Here is a 7,029-nt window from a genome sequence, read left to right on the forward strand (position 1 = left end):
TATTATTGAGGTTCTGATCGACGTTACCAGCATCACACTCCACTGACATTAGTCAGGAAGGTGATGATATCATGCTCTTCTTTTCATGTGATGAAGAGCTAGAAAAACTCTTGATCTGCTTTGGCATACAAATACAACCCCGCCGTAAAAATGATCGATACCTCCATGACCAGAGCCCCAGGCGTTCAACCCATCACCTCAGCTTCCAGCAACCAACCAGAAGACTTTCCGGTCTTACCCAAAAGTGGCTCCTTCCCCCAGGCGACCCACCCTTCACAATGGGGACCCAAGACCCCACAGGCTTCTTCACAGATCCCTGCATCACGTGCAGCCATTATCTCCGCTCTACTAACTAGACTAGCAGAGAGGTTTGCCGGACCACCGTTTTTTCAGTGAACTGAACGCATTATACGTAGCAAAGGCCTGGCCCCCCTCCCATCATAGCCCCTGGCGCAAGTCTCACTGCTTCCACTTCCACTCCAGAGACTACTACCAGGATGAGCACGAGGTCGATTTCAACACAGACTCCAGAACCACCCATGACCCGGGAGGTACAAACAGAGGTATTTCCCTCTCCAGCTCCATACATTCCTTCCATCACAATCTCATCAGCCGCGCTAGCAGACGTGCTGTCTACAAATGCTAACAGCACCACCAACACTCCTAAAATACTTTCTACCATCAATCCACGACAGCTGAGTGTACCACAGGCTGCAAGGCGAAAGACGAAAACACCATCTACGGATGTTACGGACTCCTCATACGAGGAAATCTTAGTAGGAGCTCCACCCCGCACCACATATACGACACCTACTGGGTACAAGACCTGATGGCCCGAGAGCACGACTCAGCCAAAGTCTCAGGGAAAGAAAAAAACGGCCGCCCTGGAGGTGTACACTAACCCCACAAGCTCCATAACTGGTACAGCCAGCTCTCCAAGACTGAAGACTCAAATCCATCCCCAGATCTCTAGTATCAGCCATTGATACAGATAATGGCTCCAAAGAGCCTCCACTTACGGGCTTACCATAGCCCATGCTACTTGAAACTTTATGTTCTGAGTAGCTGAATCTAAAACAACAACAGCAACAACCACTCACATAACCTCCCCTCCAACACACATAACCTCCCCTCCACCACTCACATAACCTCGCCTCCAACACTCACATAACCTCCCCTCCACCACTCACATAACCTTCCCTCCACCACTCACATAACCACGCCTCCAGCACAAATGTGTTGCGTTCAGTTTTCAAAATGTTTCGTTCACTATTCACTAGAAACATAGCAATGGTGTAAGAATTTTGCTATTTTAGATTTTCCTTGCAACATGTTTGGGAGTAAGAAAAGCGTGGGAAACTAAGTGTAAGTAATCAAATTTTAGGGGAAATCTCAAATGTTTCAGCTTCAATTTGATTCGTATATTACATCATTTCGTTCACCTTAATTATTGTTTTTCAAGCATACATTTGCAATTGGAACATATCATTAAGGCATAAGTTTCGGTAGGAGAAACGTTTAGGAAAAATCTTCAAAATGATTAGGACGGATTTTTGCAGAAAATATGATTTACGGAGATTGGACAAGCATTTTCAAGGTCACTTCAAGTCATTTGCAAGCATAACCGAATGTTAGTTGAGAAATACGTTTCTTCAATAACTGATAGCAATAAATACTTTCCCAATTAGCGTACAAATAAACTCATTAGCCATTCATCACTGTCACCAAGCCCCTCATCACCTGTCAAACCCTCCCGCTCTGTGCTTTATAGTGTAATAATGAGGTCTCTGGGTTACTGCCATCTTTACCTAACCTGATTACATCTTTTATATGTATAGGAGAAAGTGAGAGAGAGTGAAAACGAGAAGAAGTCCTCGTCTTGGCAAGTTGTGAAAGACAGGGGTCTTAAGAAGACCTTGGCAAAACCGACAACTAATAGCCTACGCCTAAGGACTTTTAATGCATTTGACGTATTAGAGGACGAGTGCTGTGGTGAACCTGTTGTTCAAAGAGGAGGCAAAGCAACGAGGAGCATTGAAGAGCAGGTCCCTCAAACTGCTCGAAAGGAAAAGGGAGAATCGAAGCGAATTTTGGTTGTGGGAGATTCCCAGGTGAGGTATTTAGACAGAACGTTTTGTGCCAGAGATAGGGGGAACAGATTAAGGGTTTGCTATCCGGGAGCTGGAATTGGTGATATCGTTGGAAACATGAATGATATTATGACAGGAAATGGGAACAAACCCATTATTTGTATTAGTGCAGGGGGTAATGATGTTGGACGAGTTAGGAGTGAGGAACTAATACAGAGATTCAGGACAGCCATTGAATTAGTTAGGAGCAAGGGAGGAATTCCGATCATATGTGGCATTCTTCCAAGAAAGGGAGTGGGAAATGAATGGATGTCAAGGGCACTTGGTGTCAATTGCCGGCTGGAAAGATATTGCAAATCAAATGCAATATCTTTCATAGACAACTGGGAACACTTCTATGGAAGAAATGAAATGTATGCTCGTGATGGGGTGCATCTATCGAGAGCTGGGGTTGTTGCTGTTGCGAACTCGTTGGAAGAAGTGGTTAGAGGTGTTTGTTTGGGTTTAAACTGTTAGTAGATAGAGGTATGGGAATTGATTTGGAGGAAGGAGATAATAAAAGTATGTGTTTGTGGGAGAAAGGAATTGGCAAAATGATCGGGGAAAGAGAAGGGCCTCAAAATAACAATTCACTTAGGGTATATTACACTAACAGTAGAAATCTAAGAAATAAAATTAACGAATTAAATGCTCTTGTCTGCACAGAAAAAATAGATATTATTGCACTTACCGAAACGTGGATGAATGTAGAAAATAGAGAACTATTAGCTGAATATCAAATAAATGGATTTAAACTATTTCACACAGATAGATATATTAGACGAGGAGGGGGAGTAGCCATATATGTTAGGGACAATTTGAAATGTGGTCTCAAAGAGGGAATCAAAACTGAGCCACACACAGAAACTATTTGGAAAGAATTATACGAAAAAGCAAATAATATTATAATAGGAGTTATATATAGGCCACCAAATTTAGACAGAATGGAAGCAAAGCATCTATGGGATGAAATATCTAGGGCATCTAGATCTAACAGTATTTACGTCATGGGTGACTTTAATTTTAGTGGAATAAACTGGTTGAACAAAACAGGGAATAGTGAAGCAGAAGATTTTCTAGAATTAATTGACGATTGCTTTCTTAGTCAACACATTAAGGAACCAACACGGGAAAATAATATTTTAGATTTAGTGTTAACTAACAGGGAAACACAAATTAATGACATCGAAATAGGGAGTAAGCTAGGGAACAGTGATCACAAAGAAATCAGATTTAGCATAGAATGGAATAGACCTGTAGGAGAAAATTCTGTTAAAGTGCCAGATTTTCGAAAAGCTGATTTTAATAGCCTAAGAAATTTTTTGGGTTAAATTGATTGGAAAGTCTTGGGTATGGGGTGGGGGCCGGTCTTGGAGCGAGACATGAACCCAGCGATAGGTGACGTAAATGGGGATTTCGATGTGGATTCAATATATAACTTATTTAAGAATATTCTAAACAAAGCACAGGAACGTAGTATACCATACAAATTGAATAGATCGAATACTAATGACCCAAAGTGGATAACAAAGAATTTGAAGAATCTTATAGGTAAAAAGAGAGCTTCGGTACAAAAGGATTTAAAATGGGAAGGTTACTGTAGAACAGGAATTCGTACAACTGGTTAGAAATGTTAAAAAAGAGATAAGGAAAGCAAAAAGAAACTATGAAGTTCGCATAGCAGGGCAAGCAAAGACAAATCCTAAAGGGTTTTTTCCGTAGTATAGTACTAAGACTAGGGAAAGGATAGGTCCATTAAAAACTGAGACAGGTCAAATAACAGATAGTGATGAAGAGATGAGTAGTATTTTTAATAAATATTTTGTATCTGTATTTACTAAAGAGGAACTTAACAATATGCCTTCAGCCGAACAAGTCTATGTGGGTGGGGACGAGGACAGGTTGACGAGTTTAGCAGTTACCAGGGAGGATGTTCTTAAACAAATAGTAAAACTCAAACCAAACAAATCCCCAGGGCCGGATGAAGTGTTTGCCAGGGTGCTTAAAGAATGCAAAGAGGAGCTTTGTGACCCACTGTCAACCATATTTAATAAATCAATAGAGTCAGGCAGAGTGACAGAGTTTTGGAAAGTTGCTAATGTGATACCAGTTTTTAAGAAAGGAGATAGATCACTAGCGTCAAACTATCGGCCAATTAGCCTAACGTCTATTGTGGGAAAGTTACTCGAATCTATAATAGCAAATAAAATTCGTCTTCGTCTTGAAAAACATAAATTAATAATTGAGTCGCAACGTGGTTTTATAAATGGCCGTTCATGTTTAACAAATTTGTTATCTTTTTATTCTAGCATAGTTGAGGCAGTTGATAGTGGTAAGGATTGCGATGTTGTGTACCTTGACTTTAGCAAAGCTTTTGATACAGTGCCACATGAAAGACTGATTAAAAAGATAGAGTCTCATGGTATTGGGGGTGCTATATTAAGCTGGATTAGGGCATGTCTATACCAAAGGAAACAGAGAGTTAGTATAAATGGAGTCAAGTCAGAGTGGGAAAATGTTGTAAGTGGGGTGCCTCAGGGCTCTGTCCTTGGACCTCTGTTGTTTATAATATATATAAATGATTTAGATTCAGGTTTGAGTAGCAACATTTGCAAATTTGCCGATGATACGAAAATCGGTAAGGAAATTAATTCGGAGGAGGACTCACTATCACTTCAAGTTGATCTAGATAGGGTTTTGAAATGGTTGAAGGATTGGCAGATGCAGTTGAATGCTGATAAATGTAAAGTTCTGAGGTTAGGTAATGATGATAGGGTTACAAGATACGAGCTAGATGGTGTTGAGATTGCGAAAGGGATCTGGGAGTTATGATTAGTAAGAATTTTAAACAAAAGGATCAATGCATGAATGTTCGTAATAAGGCGAATAGGACACTGGGATTTATTAATCGAAGCGTTAGTAGCAAGACACCTGGTGTGGTTCTTAAGCTATATCTTGCTCTGGTTTGGCCCCATTTAAATTATGCAGTTCAGTTTTGATCGCCGTATTATAGAATAGATAAAACGGCAGCGATATGGCTCCATGTTTTTTCGTTACCTCAGTGGGAGTAAACGGCAGCGATATGGCTCCATGTTGTTTCGTTGCCCCAGCGGGTGATGGTTAGTCTCCAGGTCTCAGCATTCCGCTCAAGGGGATTAAAAAGCCGGTCTATGAGTCGTGAATATTTCGTTACCCCAGCGAGTGATTGCTCGTCTCCAGGTCTTAGCATTTCGCTAAAGGGGATTAAAAACCCGGTCTATGAGTCGTGTGTTTTGTGTCACCCTAGTGACCCTGAAACCAAATGTAGAATAACGTCATCCCTAGTCTCTTTTAAATCTATTTACTTCCAATCTATCTTAACCACAACATCAACTGTTGCTATTAGATGATGAACTTCTTTAGGTCTATTCCCAATTAATATCCCCTTTCATCTCTATTTATACAAATCAATAATGTAACTCTATTAATATTCAGGAGGTCCTATTTATTCCCCTTACGTATCTAGAAGCTTTATATATAGTGTCTGGCCACGGATCGTTTATTGAGCATAGGAATAAAATCCATTCATATGAAACAAAGGGGGAGCAACACAGAGCATGAACTAACATGTATCTCATCATTCACCCCTGTTACCAAACCAGTATTTGCCCAGGTCTTTTTGCCAAATCTGAAACATATGTAATTAATACCCATTGTTTCGTGTTGATATTTTTAATGGGCTATTAATATCCCACCTTTGTTGTGTCCTTTCACTCACACCTCTGTCATGTCACCCTATGTTTCTTCGCATTTCTAGAGAAATGTAATTTAAGCTTTGTCAATCTTTCTTCAAGGATTGCTTATCGAACATAGGGTGAATAAAAATAAAAATCCGCTATCCACCACTTTGAATGAAACTAGAACCCTCCCCCAGACAGGGTGACTTCAAAAGGGGATTCAGTAGTAATCCAAATATATATAATTAAAAAAAAAAAAAAAAACAGGCTACCCCAACACTCGGACATTTATATTTAATTCCTCCTTCACTGCTTGTCCTATGTACGTCTCGCAATCGCTCAAAATCATACCCCCCACACCTTACTGTAGCATATACCTGGTTGATGGGGTTCTGGGAGTTCTTCTACTCCCCAAGCCCGGCCTGTGGCCAGGCTTGACTTGTGAGAGTTTGGTCCACCAGGCTGTTGCTTGGAGCGGCGCGCAGGCCCACATACCCACCACAGCCCGGTTGGTCCGGCACTCCTTGGAGGAATAAATCTAGTTTCTTCTTGAAAATGTCCACGGTTGTTCCGGCAATATTTCTTATGCTTATATAAAATCAAAATATTCATTCAGTGTGCATATATTTGAACTACATTGAGTAAGAGCAGCCTTGCATGTTTTGAAAAATAGGCTTTCTGCAGTTACCTTCCTTCTGATATTCTAATCCCTAATGCGATTTGATTCACCAATAGGGAATGATGCTTTAAAACATAACGTTACATGCGGTTCCAAGTAAGGACCCTGTCTCTCATTAGCACATTCCTTAATCTCTACTGTTCTCCCCAAGTGACATCACAGGCTATGCCATAATGCCTTATAACCACTCATATCTGGCTCATTGTATCATTGCTTATATTTTTTCTGTTATTCAATTCATCAGCCCTATATTATCAAAACAATCGTAACATAACCTATTATAAACTATCAAATACATTCCACATTCTACAAACCCGTTGTCGTTTAGCAAAGTCACAAAAGCTGGTCCGGTATATGGATAGAGAATGGTCTGCCATTAACAAATAGGTGTTAAGGCTCCACTGCAACCCAACTGTTCAATAATGACATCACAATGAGCAATGAATCCCTAGCATGCTACTTATCAGTGTGGTCTATTTAATGCTATTATTAAAAAAATGGCTAG

Source organism: Procambarus clarkii, chromosome 62, assembly GCF_040958095.1.
Source record: "Procambarus clarkii isolate CNS0578487 chromosome 62, FALCON_Pclarkii_2.0, whole genome shotgun sequence".
NCBI lineage: Eukaryota > Metazoa > Arthropoda > Malacostraca > Decapoda > Cambaridae > Procambarus > Procambarus clarkii.